Raw genomic sequence first — 20,651 nt, 5'->3', positions numbered from 1 at the left:
TTTTTACTCTTTTTTTTTTTTTTTTTTTTTGAAGGGCAGAGTTAGACAGTGAGAGAGAGAGACTGAGAGAAAGGTCTTTCTTTTTCCGTTGGTTCACTCCCCAAATGGCCGCTAGGACCGGCTTGCTGTGCTGATCCGAAGCCAGGAGCCAAGTGCTTCCTCCTGGTCTACCATGCAGGTGCAGGGCCCAAGGACCTGGGCCATCCTCCACTGAACTCCCAGGCCACAACAGAGAGCTGGACTGGAAGAGGAGCAGCCGGGACAGAATCCAGCGCCCCAAGTGGGACTAGAACTCGGGGTACTGGTGCCGTAGTCCGAGGTTTAGCCTATTGAGCCGAGGCGCAGGCATTATTATCATGATTAGACTACTAATCAGTTGACTTTGAATTAATCAAAAGACGTTTTATCCTCAGTGGGCTAGACCTGTTGGTTTGGGTTCTTTAAAGCATTAAAGAAATAATTTCTTAATGGCCTGGAGAAAAGCAATAGCAATATTTTGATTTGAATGGGCTAGAATAAGATCCTGAGTTCCAAATGAATGTCCAGCTTTCCTGACTCAGTGCAGCTTTGTTAGCCCCTGAGCAAAGGATCCAGCTAAGCCACGTCTGGTCTCCTAAACCACAAGGATTGTGAACTAAATGTATGTTGTTTTAAGCAATCAAGTTTTTAACAATTCCAATTTTATAAAAATAATATAAAACTAAATAGCCCATTTACTCAAACTACATGGGTTTAAACTATGAATTGTTATAAAATATCTGCAAGCATATGTAAAGCATTACAGTTTTATACATCACAGTTGTAGGTTCTCAACCAGTACAAATCCTCTTTCACCTTTCTTTTTCTTCTTTTCCAAGTTCAGAGTTTTCTCAACCTGACTACCCAAGAGTCAAAAGCCAACCATGACTGACAAGTGCTACTTGGCGCAGTCTAGAATGTTTTGTGAGAATCATGCAAATGTCACAATGGAGAAGTCTCCTGGAGTGCTGTGGACTGAATTGTATTCTCCAAAATTTTCATATATTGAAGTTCTAAACCCTGTACATCAGAATGTGACCTTCATTATAGATAGGGATTTTGAAGAGGAAATTAAGTTGAAATGGGTCCTATAAGAGCCATATGAGTCAAAATGTGGCTGATTCTTTTTTTTTTAAAGGTTAAAATAATGCTATCACATAGACCAAAGGTGACCATCTGAGGACAAAGTGAGGAGGTAGCTATCTGTGAGTCAGGGAGAGAAGATTCAGAAGAAATTGTACCTGCTGTTATCTGTACCTCTGGGGCTGCCTTATGTGACAAAATAAATTGCTCTCAGTTAAGAAATCCAATTTTATGTTATTTTGTTATAGTAACCCTAGCAAACAAACACAGGGAATAATGTAAGTACGCTAAGAGAAGGCATGTCTTTTGGTGGAGTAAGGGGTTAATATTTATATCATTAGTGTTTATCTTTCATGAAGAATCAAATGCACCTGATTTACCAGCATGTGGCAAAAATGCCTGGTTCCTGACTCAAGATCTGTGAACAGAACACCCAGGAAAATTACAGGCAAAATCACCTGACTCATCAAAGTTTGACTCTCTCTTAACTTAAACCAACCTATTAGGATAAAGATCTATCTGCAGAAATTTCTACTGAACAATTTCTTGTTGAAGGTGGAGGAGCACTATTCCAATAGCATCGTGGTATGCTGTAAGAGTATAAGAAGAGTATTTTGAATGGAAAATGTCAGGATTGAAAAGAATTCCATTGAAGATGTCAAGTTTATACTTATTAATAAAAAGAGAAGATCATACGATGTGAAAATGTCTTAAAATTCAACAAATAAAATCATAAAAATACTCTCAAGTTTACTTTTAATGCATATATTTAGGAGTTACATTTTATTTGGATTAGTTTTTTTTTCTTTTTCTTTCTTTGTGATCTTTAAAGAATTAACATAAATCTATTAATCTTGCCTGTGATTTTTCTGATTCCTGAATTTTATGGTTATTTAAATTTAAATTTTCTGTGAATTATTGATAATGTGATTTTTTTTACTTACATTTTTTACTGCTTGCAATTTAACAAGTTACATGTGAATGGATATTGTGCTGTGAGTTAAAAATGAAGACTGAAGCAAGTTAATTTTTGACTTTGCTTAAGATTGGCAAATGTAATTATATAATCTTATTTTAGTTGATATCTATTATTATGATATTCTTATGAATGTAAGGATGTATCTTTTGAAAAAAATAATACGGATATATTTAAACACATTTCCATGGCATGTACACTAATTTCCGATTAGAACTTGTATTTTCTTATTTTAATGTGCCTCAAATTTGCACAACATTTTAAATAGTTTATTTTCAATAATTTTAAATGTATTACAAATGCAAAGGTAGAATGGAGTGTTCCATATACCACACACGCTTTTTTCTCTATTCTCACTTTATATTATTATGCTGTACCTGTAACACTAATGAATAAATATTGCTATATAATTCAATATTATTTTCAGATTATTCTAGTTTTCTCTGATGTCCTTTTATCTGTTCCAGGACCATATCTAGCATCTTTATGGCTCACTTCATCTTTTCTTAGTCTTCCATTGCTTACAAGACTGTTTTTAATGATCTTGACAATTTTGAAAAGTACTGTTCAGTTATTTTGTAGGATGTATCTCACTTGTGCTTATCTAATGTTTTCCTTATGATTAGACTAAATTACCATGATATATGCAGACATATAAATATAATGCATGTGTTTATATGTATATGCATAATAATTATATATAAAATTTGATTTATATTTTTTAGTTCTAGAAGGGATAGCTGGACAAAGATAAGTTTATTCACTAGTACTAGAAGTTTAAATCCCCTTTCTCTCTGTCTCTCTCTCTCTCTCACTGTCTAACTCTGCCTGTCATAAACAAGAAAAAAAAAAAAAAAGAAAAAAGGCAGGCGCTGCAGCTCAGTAAGCTAATCCTCTGCCTGCGGTGCCAGCACCCCGGGTTCTAGTCCCGGTTGGGGCACCAGATTCTGTCCCGGTTGCTCCTCTTCCAGTCCAGCTCTCTGCTGTGGCCCAGGAGTGCAGTGGAGGATGGCCCAGATCCTTGGGCCCTGCACCTGCATGGTAGACCAGGAGGAAGCACTTGGCTCCTGGCTTCGGATTAGCGCAGCGCACCGGCCATAGTGGCCATTTGGGGAGTGAACCAACGGAAAAAGGAAGACCTTTCTCTCTCCTCTCTCTCTCTGTCTAATCCTGCCTTCAAAAAAAAAAAAAAAAAAGTTAAATCCTATAAGTAAATCTTGGATAGTACTTTCAAATCTCTTCAAAAGTCAAGTTTGCACAGCAAATTTTGAAATTGGAAGGTTATAAAATAATATGAAGTGAAGGGTTATCATAAAACTAAAGAATTTATTGCTACATTTCAAATAACGTTAAGTTGTACACATACAAAATTGTCTTCTGTATTGTCCATATATAATACATTGACAAAAACATTATATCCATGGTCTTCAAATTTAAACAATGAGAAAATTAGTGTGAACAAAAGTAATATTTAGAATTTCTTATATTTGCATTAATTTCTTTCCTTTTTCACGGTTATTATGATTTAATGTTTAAAAGACTTCTTCTCAATCCCTTTTCTCTTTATGACAAAGAAAATACTCTCAAGTTGTTTATTTTACTGTGCTTGATATTTTGGATAAACGATTTTGAGCTTCTTTGATATCTATGTTAGATTATGTAAAAAAGTTACCATAGAGGTGGCTAGATTAGGAAAACACACAGCAACAAAGTGCAAGAGATTGAACTCTTTTTGGACTATTCATAACAATGCTTTGAAGTGCACAATTCATGTACATCATACAACTATAAGGGAGATAAGAAATTCGATAAGAACCCCAAAAACAAATTTCAAACTTTTATTTTTATGTTTCTGTGTAGAGTGATAACATTTCCTTAGCAATGTGAATTTGCTTGTGAAGGGAGAGGCTTAATAATATGCTAATAGAGAAGACATTATAATGAGGACATTACCCATTTTTTTTAAGAAGTTTTCATTCTACTGTATTAGATTCAAAATATGTTTACTTTTTTCATGTTGATAACTGAATCTATAAAGTTTTTAAGTCAGAATAATCTGTGCTTTACTTATATTTTAATAGAAATTTCAGGAACTTTGGCCAATTTTGGCATCTATTTTAGGAAAATTACCAGCCATAAGGATTTGGGCAGAACTTTCATTAAATGTATTGTTAGCTTAGTTTATTATTTTATGTTATTATTTATTATTGCTAGCTTATTTTATTATTTTATGTTTTGAGATGACTTATAACTTAAAAATCATTGACCAACACCAATGGCTGACAATAACTTCATTTTTACTTCATCATTGTAAGATTTCCAACAAAATACATATGCCTCACAAATCTACACAATAAGCAATTTCAAATAGGCCATCCATAACAAATATTATCCCTTTATTTTTCTTGAACAAGGATTTAAAATTGGTCAATATAATAACAGAGTATCAGTCAAAGTTGATACTAAATTGAACTATTTTATATTCAAACAAGGCTCGTTCTAGGAATTTTATTGTTTTTTTTTTTTTTTTTGGTTTTCTTTTGTTGTTTTTAGATTGAGTATCTTGCTTAGAAAGCAAACATGGAGAGAAAAAAAAGCAATGCATTAGGGCAAAAACATATGATTTCTTGGGCACAGGGACAGAAAAAAAATCTACTTCCATCATCTCTTTGTACAGTGAGCACCTTGTTACCCAATATGCTCTTTGTGACCCAATGCTACAATAGAATATTCACTAGAAAAATGCACTCAATATATTATATATAATTTTATAAAGACTACAATCTGTATCCCAATGTTTAGATCTTAAAGTATTTCAACTTTGAAAACTTCCTTACACAAACTCAAAGGAAAACCACCAGTAAATGTGGATTACTTATTGGGCAGCTGGGCATAGATTTTATGAAATCTACCTTAGAGATGTGCTTACTAACTTTCAGATATTCATTGTTATCTGGAATAAAATCACTCTTCAGCTTTCTAAAATATCTGCCCCAATATTTGGCTATCATATGTCTTTATTCCAAGAAAAGAGCAAACTAAAGAGAAAAAAAAATTTTTTTTCATTTGCACAGAGTATACAAATTTTATGGTGTTGCTGAACTACTTAGATACATAGGTGTCAAAATAAACACTTAGACAAATGTCTTCAGATGATAAACTACAGGAAGATTTAAAAATCTTTGTTTATTATAGAAAGAGGCAGATTCCATCTGTGGATCTATGGACTCACTTCTCAAAAAGAAATTGTCAGTGCTAGAAACCTGGAACTCAAGCCAGGTCCTCAAATGATGTCAAAGTTTGAATTATTTGAGCAATCACCTTACTTTTCCAAGGTGTACATTATAAGAATATTGAAATCAAGACTCTGCTGGGAATCAACCAGGGAATTCAGATATGTGACATGAATTCTAACTGGCATATAAACTGGTAGGCCAAACAGTCATCTTTACAGAAAACTTTTTGAAATATTTCTAACTTCAAACCACAGTAGAGAAAGCTTCCACTAAGGCAACCATTAACCAGATGGTAGTATAAAGAATAACTAAGGTTTTGCATCAGGGAACTTCTACATAAAGTATAATGCACACCTAAAATAAACATCAAATGGTTATTATATAACACTCTGTTCATTTGCAACACTAACAAATGAGTTGTGAAACCTAAAATGGAAACAGTCCTACATTTACTTTGGTGTCCTGATTAAAGTGTTGTTAGATGTGTGAAGTCTTGGTGTCTGTGAGGACAAAAATAACCTTGTACCTTTTTTTTCTGCACTTGAAAGGGAAGCTCTCATATTCACATTTTAGCATGGTAAGTCAGCAGTGAGTAGAGGGAGTTTTGATATATGAGAATATTTAACAATTATTTAGTTGATTTATTTCCAGTGAGCTATCCATTATACTCTAGTGCCTATTCTTTGTCACAAGCATATGTTTATTATTTATGCCTATAATTTATTCAGAAGGAGTGTTAAAAATTACTTAAGCTAATGAAGCCATCTAAAATTTTAAAAATTCAAAAATACATTGATCAATTTTTCTCCAACAATTTTTGTGAGATGTCCTTCAAATCTGAGTACCAGTATTGAACAACATAGACACATCTAATAGGAGCAAATATATTTACCTTATAGAAATATAAGATGCCTTCAAAGTCAAATTATAAATACAATATATAATTTAGAAAACATCAAAACTCATATGTAAAGGAGATTTTTTTTTTCAAATCATTCCCGTTTAATTTTCTTTAGGTGCCCTGATGTAGGAATATTTGTTGTCCAAGAAAATTCATCAGTGATTTATTCTAAATAATTTATTCAATAAAAGGAATCAATAAAACTTCCCACTGAAAATGCTCAGTTTTATAATTCAGTACTTTTGTTCTCTGGACTCAAAAAGAACTTGTCAATCAGTCCTTATAGATCTAATATTAGCCCTATATTTTGAGTGTCAGGCTTGCTATTTAAAACTTGAGATGCAAACCTGTTTTTGGAATACTAACATGCGGTCATGAATGTATAGCACATTTCTCTCTGGAATGATTATTGAATGAGAAACACCTATTTCGACCTATTTAACCTCATGTGACATTTTGGGGAGTCTTCAATGTGAGTGAATCCATTAGAAGTCTGAGAAGGCCATTTTAGAGGTGACTCATGCATAGAGACATTACGAGATACCCATGCCTCTTTTTCAGTAGTCTTCAGATCCAAAACACCTGCAAACTCTAGTTACCTACAAGTTGGCTGACTTATCCCATCTGACAGATTATTCCTTTGGAACGAAGATTTTCCATACCAATAGACTTTATATATAATTATTTATATAAATATGCTGATATATACGAATATATACATGGTTATATATCTATGTTGCTTTATGGGTAACATGGAGAGAGTATTCTCTAAATGTTTGTTGATATTTTTGTTCTAAACTTGTAGCAAGTTCATTACCTTTATTTTAAAATATGGAAATCAGAGCTTCTTAATATAATTGTGTGAGCATTATAGGAAATGATTAATACACCATTCTGGTGTAGGGCTCCACAGAAAAGATGTTAATAGTAAATATCTTCCCACTAAAACACTAGAAGCTATCGCAGTAAATGAAGTTTAACTATACCTGGACACACATACACACACACACATACAACACACTTGGAGCGAAACATAGTGCATATTATAAAAATATAACTATAATTAATTTCAGAAAAATAATGAATTTTGACTGAAAAATGAAGATATACCCATACATACGTGTGTGTGTGTGTGTACAGGTATCATTGATTTAGGTACTGAGGATAGTTTAACGTAAAAAGACAAGCACAAATACTTATTTGTTATAATTAAAAAAAAAATTAGGCAGAAACAAGAGAGTAGAGACCACAGTTGCACAGGAGGAGATACTAACTTTGGCAATGAACAAATGTAGGGGATGGGAATTTGGCTTAGCATAAGATATTCAGGTCCCACATCAGACTACTTGGGTTCCATTCCAGCTCCACTTCCTGACGCCAACTTCTTGCTAATGTGATACCTTAGAGATAATGGCAGGACTTTACAAACTGGATCCCTGCAACCCACATAAGTTAACTAAAGTTGAGTTCCCAGGTCCTGGTTTCAGCTCCCCCACCATTGGGGATATTTGGGAAGTGAACTAATAGATAGGAGCATTCTCTCTCTGTCTCTGTTTCTGTCTCTCTGTCTCTCTCTCTCTCTCCCCTTCTCTCCCTCTCAAATTGCAAACCAAACCAAACGTAGGACTGGATGAAAACAGAGCATTGTTGGTGCTAAATATGAAATCTGAGGGAAATCATATGTAATATATTTTTTCCGAGTGTGTACGCAAGTGTGTACCCCAAATTTTTGCTTACTGAAATGGGCTATTTTTGAAAAACAGGAGTAAAATCTGAAATTACTGTCACTGGAAATGTTAAAAGGAATAGAAAAGAATGTCTTCCAGGCATTTTCTGTGATTCCTATGACTCAAGTTACCAAGTATCAGGATTCAGTAAAGGCGTTCACTGGATTTTTTTTTTTTAAGTTTTATTTATTATATGAAATTCAGTTACATAGAGAGAGAAAGAGAGGCAGAGAGAGAGAGAGAGAGAGAGAGAGAGAGAGAGAGAAAGAAAGAGAGAGAGGTCTTCCATCTGATGATTCACTCCCCAAATGGCCACAATGGCCGGAGCTGCGCCAATCCAAAGCCAGGAGCTTCTTCCAGGTCTTCCACATGGGAGCAGGGGCCCAAGGACTTGGACCATTTTCTACTGCTTTCCCAAGCCATAGCAGAGAGCAGGATAGGAAGTGGAGCAGCCAAGACTCCAAGCAGCGCCAATATGGAATGCTAGCACTGCAGGTGGCAGCTTTATCCACTATGTCACAGCACCGGACCATGTTCACTGGATTTTAAACCACCTCCTCCTGTTCCCTGCACATTGTTAATTTAGAAGGGGATAAGAAATAGGAGCCAATTTGCTGATAGAATCATATTAGCTGTGGTTTTCAGTCCACTTAGGTGAGGAGATGAGAAATTGGTGTAACATCTTTAAATGCTTTATTTGATTATCTCATGGTTATTGCAGCATTTTAAATAATTGGATGTTGTTTGCTGAAGTCAGAAGATGTTAAATGAATGTAATCTTGGAAACTGAAAGCATAAAAATATTTCTGTAGTTTCTCTATCTTTATGTTCTTTATCCTACTGAGCAATAAACAGCTTAGTCACAGAGATGAATATTATCTGAACTAGACTCTTTGTCAGGTAAACAGTTCTGTATACTTTATCCATGCCTTTTCAGGAGGCTTCCTCGCTTCATGAGTCCAAAGGGCTGTGTATATCCCAAGACACTATTAATATTTGCCCTTTTTCTTGTGAAATGTACAATATCTTTGATAAAACTGGAACTTGCTTTGTAAAGCACAATTACTGCTTTACAATAAAGTTCTGCTTCATTCAAAATGGTTTCAGGAACCATATCATGACACTGAGTATTTGAATCAAATATCTATTGAAATGGAATTCTTATATAGTAAGATTTATAAAATAAACCATGACCTTGAAATGTCTACATTGTATAAAGCCTTTGAAGCCAATATTGTCTGCTGCTTACTTATATCACTAGAAAGACCTTATGATAAAAATCCATTTGTATTCATGATACAATGCATTTTAAGACAGAATGAAAGATTAGATTTTATGCAATAAATTAAACTCAGGATTGTAAAAATTTATATTGCTTTCTAATACTGAAATAAATGATGAGGGAGGGTAACATATCTATTCAATCAGCATATAGATGGTATAAATAAAATTAAGTATAAAATCTTCTAGGGCCAAGGTACTTTGACATAGTGGACCAAATTTCTGCTTGAGAAGTCCATATTTAATATGTATCAGCAGGGAGCTGGATTGGAAGCAGAGTAGCTAGGTCTTCAAACAGTGCTTTGATAGGAAAAGCAGGCACCCGAGGAAGCTGCTTCATTAGCTGCACTACAATATCTGCTCTATATTTATTTAGTTTTACTTTCTCTTTAAGAACAAATTTATTTGGGGAGAACTGAGTTTCAGGATTTCTGATGGTGACACATAACATACTTTTCTCTCCTTTATTTTCTTTTTGTACATTTTTAATTTTTTTAATTTAAGGTATAAAAGTTTCATGTATTTCATATATACAGATTTAGGAACATAGTGATACTTCCCACTTACCCTCTCTCCCACCGTTCTTCCTCCTCTCTCTCCTATCCCACTCTTAATTTTTACAAAGATCTATTTTCAGCATGCTTTATACTTATAAAATTAACTACACTAATAAAACAGTACAACAAATAGTATGAAGAAAAAGAAACAATGATCCTGAACTAATAGAGTACCTAAAATGCAATGTATTGGAGTGAAATTGACATTTTGAGATTTGATGATTGTTTACAGCTCTTGTCTCTACTGTTTTTTTTTTTTTTTTTTTTTTTTTTTTTTTCATGACTTACTCCATCTGCAGCAGAAGAGTCTATGGACCAGAGCAGATGTTTGACACAACAGTAAATATACTGCTTTGGAGGCTTGTGATCCATATCATAGTGCCTGCATTCAGGTGCCAGTTCCTCTGGTTCCAATCCAGCTTACTGTTAATGGGAACCTTGAGAGACAGTAGGTGATGGTTCAAATACTTGGGTCTCTGCAACCTATATGGGAGACATTGTTGGAGTTCCATATTTCTGACATCAGCCTTGCCCAAGTCTAGCTATTTCAGACATTTGAGGAGTGAGACAGTGGGTTGCAAATCTCTCTCTCCCTCTCTTCTTCCTTCTGCCTTTCAAATAAAATGAAAATGAATACATCAAAATTACAAAAAAAATTCTGGGGACTACAAAAGTAAATATTACTAACAAACAAATAAAAAAGAGCTGATGAAATAAGTATCAGGGTAAGACATAAAAAAAGAATTTCCTAAATCTAAACAGTGTGATTTAAGGGAAAGTGTGTGGGTGTGTGTGTTGGAGAGAGAGGGAGATATATCTATATATCTATATATAATATTCATAATATATAATATACATAATAATGTAACATATAAATATAATATATAAATATAATATATAATGATGTATGCCATTATATATATACATACATATATATATATATATATATATAGAGAGAGAGAGAGAGAGAGAGAGAGAGAGAGAGATCTCATGAGGTGAATGATTACTGACTACCAGAACCATATATGGTACAGTTGGGAAGCTGATGTGGTCACACATGCATACTCTTCTCTTGCTGCTTACTAGATCTGCACAAGGACATTACCAAACAGCTCTTCCAAGAGATGTATGTTTTATGGGAATGTAGAATTTTTAGGTGGCTGTGATCTGCTCAGTTATGTCTTGCCTCCCACTCTAATCATAAATTCAGTGAAAGATTGGAGAGGCAACTTGGCCTGAGTTGTTGAGCTATGTATCTCCATGTAACTTGAAAAACTTGTTCCTTCATTTTGTTCCAATCTCTCCTTTTAAAATTTTTAAATTTTAATTTAAATTTGTATTCAAAAGATTCAATGTGCTTTATAGATACAATTCTAAGAAAATGATATTCCCTCCTTCCTTCTCCCTCTCTCCTTCCCACTCTCCTTCCTTCTCCCTTTCAAATTCTTTTAAAAACATTTTTGAGATAATCTATTTTAAATTTACATTACAATAAAAAGACTTAATACTTTGCCAAATAAGAAGTTTCACAAGGAAAAAATAAAAAAGACTCTAGTTTAGGAGGAATATAGACAATAGACATAAAAATAATTGAATGAAAAAATGACTTGTTTTCTAAACATTGTCCAATTGAGGTAAATAGAATCTTTTAAACAAGACATTTTGCAAATATCATTTTAGGCATTGCTTTCATCCTACAGTCTTCTTTGGAGTTTAGGGGGTTGACCCATTTTTATTGATCTTTTGGGGCTACAGGAATCACAGAATAAAGTTACATGTAGGTTATGTCTTCATATGTTTCTTCATGGGGTGAACAACTTAACCAAATATACAAATGGAGAAAATTTGTCAGTTCATTTGGAAAATATTTCTTTTCTTCATTTTTCAGCTTTCACATGTCTGTGTTAACTTTCCTACTAATAGCAAAATGTCTGAAACTAATAAGGGAAAGGAGGTGGTGGTATTGAATGAGAAGACTTCAAAAGCACATTGCTGTTGTATTTCCAGTCACATTTTGCACTTATTTATTTGTTGAATTAAGCATATTGCCTCAGAAAATAGTGTCATTTTCCTTATATTTTGTTATGCTTATTTTTAGAAGCATTTTAATCTCATATGCTGTTGAAAATCTATACTCATATCTCTCACTGGTTTTACTCAATATTGTGCTGGCTAAATTAGCTAGTGCAATAGAATAATAAAGATAATAGAAATTGTAACGGAAGGGAAAAGCTACCCTTACTCATGAATGATATGATTGTTAAAAATCTCAAAGAATTTCCAAAAATAAAGGAAAAAAACTAAGAACTTGCGAGTTCAGTATGGTTCAACACATTAAAGTCATCTGCATTTTCATATATTAGCAATAAAGACTTGGAGTCTGAAGGTAGCAAAACAGTACATTTTTCAGTATCACAAAAGTGGGACTTGGGTATAAATGTAAGAGAATATATTCAGGCCGGCACCTCAGCTCAATAGGCTAATCCTCCGCCTGCGGCTCTGGCACACCGGGTTCTAGTCCCTGTCAGGGCGCCGGATTCTGCCCTGGTCGCTCCTCTTCCTGTCCAGCTCTCTGCTGTGGCCCAGGAGTGCAGTGGCGGATGGCCCAAGTGCTTGGGCCCTGCATCCGCATGGGTGACCAAGAGGAAGCTCCTGGCTTCAGATAAGTACGGTGCGCCGGCCGCAGCGCGCTGGCCACAGCGGCCATTGGAGGGTGAACCAATGGAAAAGGAAGACCTTTCTCTCTGTCTTTCTCTCTCACTGTCCACTGTGCCTATCCAAAAAAAAAAAAAAGAGAGAGAGAGAGAGAGAGAATATATTCAAGTTCTGTATGTGAAATACTATAAGAGAATTCCTGAAAAAGATCAAAGAAATTTCAAGTAATACTGAATATATTTTGAAGGACTATAATGACAATAAAAAATATTTTCTATTTGATTTATACATTCAGTTTAACTCCACCCAAAAGATCAAAGATTTATTTGCTGCTATCAACTAGTTGATTCTAAAATTTATATGAAAAGGCAAAAGTATTTAACATTTAAAAAATTTATCTATTTGTATTTATTTGAAGGGGAGAGGGAGAGATATTACAACTGCTGATTCATACCCTGTCATATGTCTGCAACTGTTGGGGCTAGGCCAGGCTGAAGCCAGGAATCTGGAATTCAATCCAGGTCTTCCTTATGAGTGGCAGGGACTAAAGTACTTGAGCAATCATCTGCTTCCTCCCAGGGTACTAATTAGCAGGAAGCTAGAAGCAGAGCTGGGACTTGAACCCAGGTACTCTGACATGAATACTGAGGTCCCAAGAGGTGACTTAGCTACTGTGCAGAATGCCTGACCCAAGGAAAATATATTTTAATAGCCAAAAAATCTGCACAAAGAATGAACACAGAGGAATAATACACAATTTGAAGAATTATAGATCTACAGTGATCAGAACAATGAGGTATTATAACTCATTAGATACAGTTGTTGAAATAGGGTTCAGAAATAGACTCCTACCAAGATGGTAACTGATTTTGTGACAAAAGTAGTTGAAAAGCTAATTGTAACAGATATTTTTTAACCATATGGTACAGGGACAATCAGATATCCATATACCAAAAAAGTGATATCTGAATATTTATCTCATATGGAAGAAAATATGTTTTATCTTAATAACTTTGCTACCTTTTATATACAAAACCAGAAACATGAACCATGATGTGAAAAAACAAGGATCCAATAGGTTTTACAAAAATTAAAAGCATTTTCTCTTAAAAACACCATAATAATGTAATTGCATACCAAAGACTGGGGGCAAATAAACATTTTAGTTGTCTTACAAGTGTGTGCCATTACTGCAGTGAAGAGGCTGAAACATTAAAATGAGCTGGCTTGAGTAACTTTGTAGAATACTGAAGTGACTGGAAATCACTGGAATTATCTTTTTAAATTCACATGTAGATTTTTTTTTTATTTGTGTGAGACTCATGCATCTTATTCTTGTATTGTTTATTTGGGAGGCAGGGAGAGAGAGTAAGGTGAGAAAAAGAGACAGAGAGACAACTCATACACTGATTCACTTCCCAAATGCATGCAACTGCTAGACTAAGCCAGGCCTGATTCAGGAGGCTGGAATTCAATTCAAGTCTGCCAAGTGGGTGGCAGGAAACCAATGACTTGAGCTATCCCATGCGCTTGCACCTTCTGTATCAATGAGAGCTGAACTCAAACCCAGGCTTTGTAATGTGTGATGGGAATGACCTCCTTGAAGATGGACTTTATATCAACATTGCACTTTAGTTAGTCTTTTCTCGTGAGGGTACATGTTAAAAAGTCTGGAATTGTTTTATAAATATTCTAGTTTGAACAAATAAACAAATGGATAAAGAATGGTGACAGCCATTTCTCTTGCTGTCAGAGAAAAATGTTACAGTTAAAGAAGCAGAAATTGAATCATGCGATGCTAGGAGAGAGAGCAGTATGAACTTATATTTAGCTTAGTATTGGTAGATGGATAGATTAAAAATATGCATATGAACAGGTATTTGTATGCATGGGTTTGAATCTACCCCAACATTTCTTTTTTTTTTTTTTTGAGTTTAAATGCATTTTATTTTTAGACAACCTACATGACAATGTTTTTTGTCTTAAAAACAATGCCTCCACTCGAAGTAAATCATGGTCAAAATAAGTGAGGAGCTCAAGATAACATCAGTCCCACTTCCTGTAAATCCTAGTGTTGTGTGGATGACAAGCAGCAGCCAGTTATGATGAGCAGTGATAGATCCAAACTGCCAACTTTGTTAACATTTTTCCATCTCTAAACCATCCTTAAAGAAAATCATAAATGGGGTCACACCATCCTCAAGGTATTCCAGCAGAGCAACCATGCCATCTGGATTCATGTTTTCACCAATAGAGAACTGGTAGTTTTTGAAGTTAGCAAGGATGTGCTTGATTTGTTCTGCAGCCCCTGTCATAAAGGTTTTACTCTCTCTGGTCTCTGTTCTTCAAGTTTGCCTTTGATTGATTTCATGTAATCTTTGATGTACTTCTTGTAGGCTTCTTTTGTGAAGCTGGTTTCCTGCAGGTGATGGTTCATGACAATATCAACACCAGTGATCACTGTGCTTTCCGTACCTTCGCCCTCGGGACCTTCGGCGGAGGCATTCCCACCGATGAGCGAATCATCAATGTTACCCTCTGTCCTACTGACCATCTTCCCCTCCACCTCCAGGCGCAGTTCGCCTCCGATCTCCTGGATCTTGTAAATGTCGGAGAACATCTCATCGTGGCTCATGAGGTCCCGGTAGATAATCATGATGGCGGCTGGAAGGAGACGCTAGCTTGGCTGGAGCCCGGAGCTCTGAGCGAGCGCGGTGCAGCTGGCGCGGCCCTCGGGGGTAGGGGGGAGCTGGCGGAAAAGGCCTACTCAGCCGCTCCCCAACCTCATATAGAGGGCACGTCCTTCTACGTTATCGCCCCTGCACTCCCGGAAGCGTCGCAAGCAGTGACGACATCATTTCTTAACACTGTCTCCTGAGAGGGTCTGGGAATAGTTATACCCAAACAGCAGTGAGTGATGATCTTGCTTTTCAAATTTCGTTCTCCCATATGAAGAGCCTTGGGTATTTGTAAAAGTGACTGGCTATACAAATGAGACTAGAAAAAAAATCAACATGAGCCTATAGCATGGTAAATCTCAAACAACGAAAGATGGGATCTGCCATAGGACCAGAAAAGGCAAAACAAAACAGAGCTTGGTTCCTAAAGGTGGGGGTACTGAAGCAACAAATTAAAAAGCTACGTTTGATTATGACTCTAAAACCAGATAAAGTATGCATTAGTTTATCTGATATAAATAAATGAATTATTAAATAAATAGAGAAAAAAGAATGTGTTGCCAATTTGGCTGTGTACTTATATGACACTTTGTATGAAGTGGCATTACTTCAGACATTTCAAAAACATAGTTCATGAGCCATATTTTGTAAGTAACCACTCATAATTCTTTCCAGTAATGCCTCAGTAAGGGTGTGTGTGCAGTTTCTGTAACTCGAATGCTAATGTTGCTAGTTTTAGCAATCATTAAAATAATTCTTTCACTATGGTGAAAAACAAAAAACAAAAAACAGGGCTGGCATTACAGCATAGAGGGTGAAGCTGCCACCTGCAATGCTGGCATTGCAGATGAGCACTGGTTCAAATCCAGGCTGCTCCACTTCTAATCCAGCTCCCTGCTAATATCTTGGGAAAAGCAGGAGAAGATGGTCCAAATGCCTGGGCCCCTGCTGCCCACATGCGTGACTTGAAAGAAGCCCCTTGCTCCTGGCTTCAGCCTGGTTTTGTCCTTGCAGTTGAGGCTACCTGGGGAATGAATCAGCAGGCAGAACACCCCCCCCCTCCCCATCATTAAATATAGCTTTAAAAAACGAAAACCAAAACAGGCAACAAAGGGGTTGACCCAGTTTAACCTGAATCTAAGTTTTCCACATGAACAATTTAGAAGTGCTTATCCTAGTAACAAGGTTATCTTTTAGACTAGAATGATTGACCTTTCCTAGCCAAGGGAAACAGGATTGCCTGTCTGAAGGTTGTGACAGGTTAAAACATTCATGGATCTTCGGGGGTGCCATTCTTGTTGTGCCCCACAACCTAGAGTTACACAATAATGGAAAATTGCTATGATCCTATATAGGCAAGGTCATTCAGGGTTCAGGTCCCTGAGAAGCTGAGACTTATAACCCCTCACTAGGACTGGCTCTTGACATAAACAAGGGCTCAACCTGCTTGGTTTCTGAGAAGTGATGGGGGGACTGAAAGAGAAGCCAGGATATGGCACACTGTGGTTGTGGCGCCTTTAAAGCTCTTCCCTCTGAGATCTTCAGATCTGCCAGTTTTCTAAGCTGCCCTTTATTTTTGTGAGCTCCCACCATGTCCTTTAAACCATTACCATTTTGCTTTGGTTAGTTTCTTTCTTCCTTAACTTAGTTCGAATTCATTGCAGTCAGAATTTATTGCAGTTATATGCTAATAAGCCCTCAAATTGACTAGCACTTTGTTTCTTTTATACTTTTTTCAAAACTTTAGCTGGATATTAAAAACTTCAATATGTTTATTAAATGAGTTATATTGTATACATCTAAGTGGATATATATTTACAGGAGTGTAGAAAATAATGTACAATATACACTATTGAGATTAACGTTGGAAAACTACCAGTATAAAATATATCCTGGCTTTATCTCTTCTTCCATTGTAAATATGTATTTCACAGGTATTTGTTTAGATAAACAAGCATATGGAGAGGCTTGGCTGAATTTTCTTAAGTAGTGTAAAAAAATCTAAATGACAGTACTGAATATTTTTAAGTTTTATCTATTAATCTGTAAACCAGAGTTTTAACAACCCATTTTATCTGTCTAGCCTCCTCTTTTGCTCTTTCTTTCTAATATATTATCATAATATTTAGAAATTTAATGGAATTAGGGAGTATAAAAACTAAAAAAAAAATCAAACCAGAGAAACTGCAATAAAGGGTATTAAATTTGAGGGTCACTTCAGATCATAGACCATTTATTCAAAATGTTGACTCAAGGCAGTTTATAACAAGCTTTTCTATGCATCATCTATAATGTAAAAGCTCTAGGCAGCTAGTTATACAGAATGGTTAGAAATCTTGTGCCTTTCCAAACACTGATTTTCCAGTGCTCTGTCAACTATACTAAATGTCCTTTTATACTTGTAATAAAATTTTGGCCAAAGTTAATAATAAAAATGGTGTGTGAGTCAACAGATAAGTGATCTGATGCTTTTAAGTCATTTTGATCATCCTATACTTAAATATGTTAACTAGAGCACAATCTATTTATAAAATATTATTTATTTGAGATTTAAACATAAATTATTTTCCAATTGAGCATTTTTTGTAATTAGACAAGTTATCTTATATTTTTTGCTATAATATTTTATGAAGAGAAAGAGTTAACTACATGGTGTGGATTTCTTAGAGTTTTCCACAGAAACAAAACTAATAGTATATAAAAACACACACATACACATACAAAGATAGATATTTGAGAGAGAGAGAGAGAGAGAGAGAGGGAGAAAGGGAGAGAGAAAAACAGGTATTTTAAGGAATTGGGATTAGTTCATGTGATTGTGTAGTCGAAAATTCCAAAAACCTACATGACAGGCCAGCAGGCTGAAAATCCAGGTAAGAGTTGATGTTGCATCTGGAGTACAGTTTCTGCTGGACAGGTCAGCAGATGAAAACTCAACAATGGACTTTGATGTACAATCATGAAGATTTCCTTTTGCGTAAGGGATCCTCAGCCTTTACTCAAGACTTTCAACTGGTTGTGAAAAGCCCACAATATAGAGTATAATCCATTTTACTTTATGGTGACTGATTGTAAATATTAATTACATCTTAAAATACCTTCACAACAACATTGATTATTTTTTGATCTAACAACAGGACACTATACTCTAACCAAGATGACACATGAAACTAATCATGACACGTGAGTTAATCTTTGTTCATATGATTCCATAAAGTTTATTCACTGGGTCTGGCGCTGTGAAGTAGCCAGTAAAACCACCACCAGCAGTGCCAGTATCCCATGTGGCGCTGGTTCAAGTCCCAGCTACTTCACTTCCAATCCAGCTTTCCACCATGGCCTGGGAAAGCAGTGGAAGATGGCCCAAGTGCTTGGGACCCTGCACCCAGTTAGAGACCCAGAAGAAGCTCCTGGCTTCGGATTGGCCCAGCTCCAGCCATTGTGACAATCTGGGGAGTGAACCAGCAGATGGAAGACCTCTTCCTCTCTCTCTGTCTGCTTCTGCCTCTCTGGAACTCTACCTTTCAAATAAATAAAATAAATCTTTAAAAAAATTTATATACTTATTTGAGAATCTTTCATCTGTTTCACATGACCTATACTAGTATTTCTGATATCTTCCTTACCTCGATTTTGAGAGATTTTTTTAATCTTTGACAAGAAAATATTTATCACACTTAAATAATTTTAATCTTTAATGTTGTAATAGGAAAATATTATAGAGAATATATTATAGGGAATGGCTCAGTAATATTTATTCATTTGTATACTAACTAATATTATTATCAAATTTTATTTATTCATCCTAGCAAGAATCTACCTGGCTTACTCTCCAGATAGTATTTAAATTTAGTGTCAAAGCAATGTCTGCAGTCAGGTGCTATTCTACAATCTATTTACATTGACAGATAGCATCAGGATTATTATTTTTCTTTTCTAAATTATCATCACATTAATAATTTTGACACAGTAATTAATAACTTAATGAATAGCACATAGCTGTATTTTTACAGAGTTGTTCTCATGGTGCATATCTCTAGCTCTGCCTCTCTTATCACCATCTTAAACCCATCTGGCTATGTATCTGCCTATATTTATGTAGTGATTATCTATATATCTATCATCTCTATCATCTTTCTATCTATATCTATGATCTATATCTATGTTCTCTCTCTCTCTCTCTCTCTTCTTCTTTCTCTAATTTATCTATTTACCAACCAAGGTTTGAATGTTTATTATTCTTCCAGATTCATAAATGGAAATCTTAACTGCCAAAGTGATGCAATTAGGAAATGAGAAATTCTGGAGGCAATTAAATCTTGAGAGCCAAGCCCTTGTGAGTGGTTTTGGTCCACTTGTGAAACAGGCTCCAGAAAGCCACCTTGCCCATTCCACACAGGAGAATGCATGGAGAAGGTATCATTTCTCAGCTGTAGACCTTCCCAGACCAGAATCTACCAGTATCTTTATTCTAACTTCTCATTTCCCAGTGCTGTGAGGCACACAGGTTTATTCTTTATAAACCACCTAGTTTAGGGTATTTTTACTACAGCAATTTGAATGTATTAAGACACTTCCTATCAATCTATACTGATATTATTGAACTAAACAGTAACATCTAATTTAGTAAAATTCTAAAGAAGTATTTTCACTTTGAAAATGCCAACTTTGAATATATACTTCCTGAATATACCTCTTGGAGATAATTTTTTTAAAGATTTATTTTATTTATTTGAAAGACAGAGTTACAGAGAGAGGTAGAGACAGAGAGAGGTCTTCCAACCGCTGGTTCACTCCACAGATGGCCGCAACGGCCGGAGCTGTGCCTATCCGAAGCCAGGATCCAGGAGCCTCTGCCAGGTCTCCCACGTGGGTGCAGGAACCCAGGGACTTGGGCCATCTTCTACTGCTTTCCCAGGCCACAGCAGAGAACTGGATTAGAAGAGGAGCTGCAGGGACTAGAATCGCTGCCCATATGGGATGCAAGCACTTCATGCCAGAGTGTTAACCTGCTGCACCACAGCCGGCCCCGGAGATAATTTTTAATGAAGATAAATATTACCCAACCTAGGCTTCTGATTACAAATATCTTTAAGGTCAAATAATAAAACAGAGCTACTAAAATTCTGTAATGTTGCAGTTTTTACAGTTATAAAATGACAAAATTGCACATTTTCTTAAAAAGTAGACAATTATTACTGACTCTGGATTTCTAAATTATATATATTAAAATAAAAATGAACATTTGAGATATATCAGTAGAGCCTGAAATGTAAGGAATAGTATTAGTAGATAGTGTCAGAGAAATTTTCCTATATTTGTTATGTATCATCAATTTTAGTAGATTGATAATGTTACATCTATAACATTGTTATTAAATATTTAACTTGTTAGGTTATTTTCCCTGCTATGGAAAGCTTCTATGTGAAATATCTCCTTAATATATAAACTTTCATGAACTTTAGATAGTAAAAAGTTAAAATAATAATACCACTATTGTTTTTAATAAATCTTTTTAAAATGTAGTTTACACTTCTTC

General features: G+C 35.3%; 1 pseudogene; it reads right to left on the bottom strand.

Annotated features, from left to right (window-relative positions):
• Positions 1–14,361: 14,361 nt before the first annotated feature.
• On the bottom strand, positions 14,362–15,105 carry LOC133766582 (translationally-controlled tumor protein-like; annotated as a pseudogene).
• Between the last annotated feature and the right edge of the window lie 5,546 nt (positions 15,106–20,651).

This window comes from Lepus europaeus, chromosome 9 (assembly GCF_033115175.1).
Source record: "Lepus europaeus isolate LE1 chromosome 9, mLepTim1.pri, whole genome shotgun sequence".
Taxonomy (NCBI): Eukaryota; Metazoa; Chordata; class Mammalia; order Lagomorpha; family Leporidae; genus Lepus; species Lepus europaeus.
This window is presented reverse-complemented; position numbering and strand designations above follow the sequence as displayed.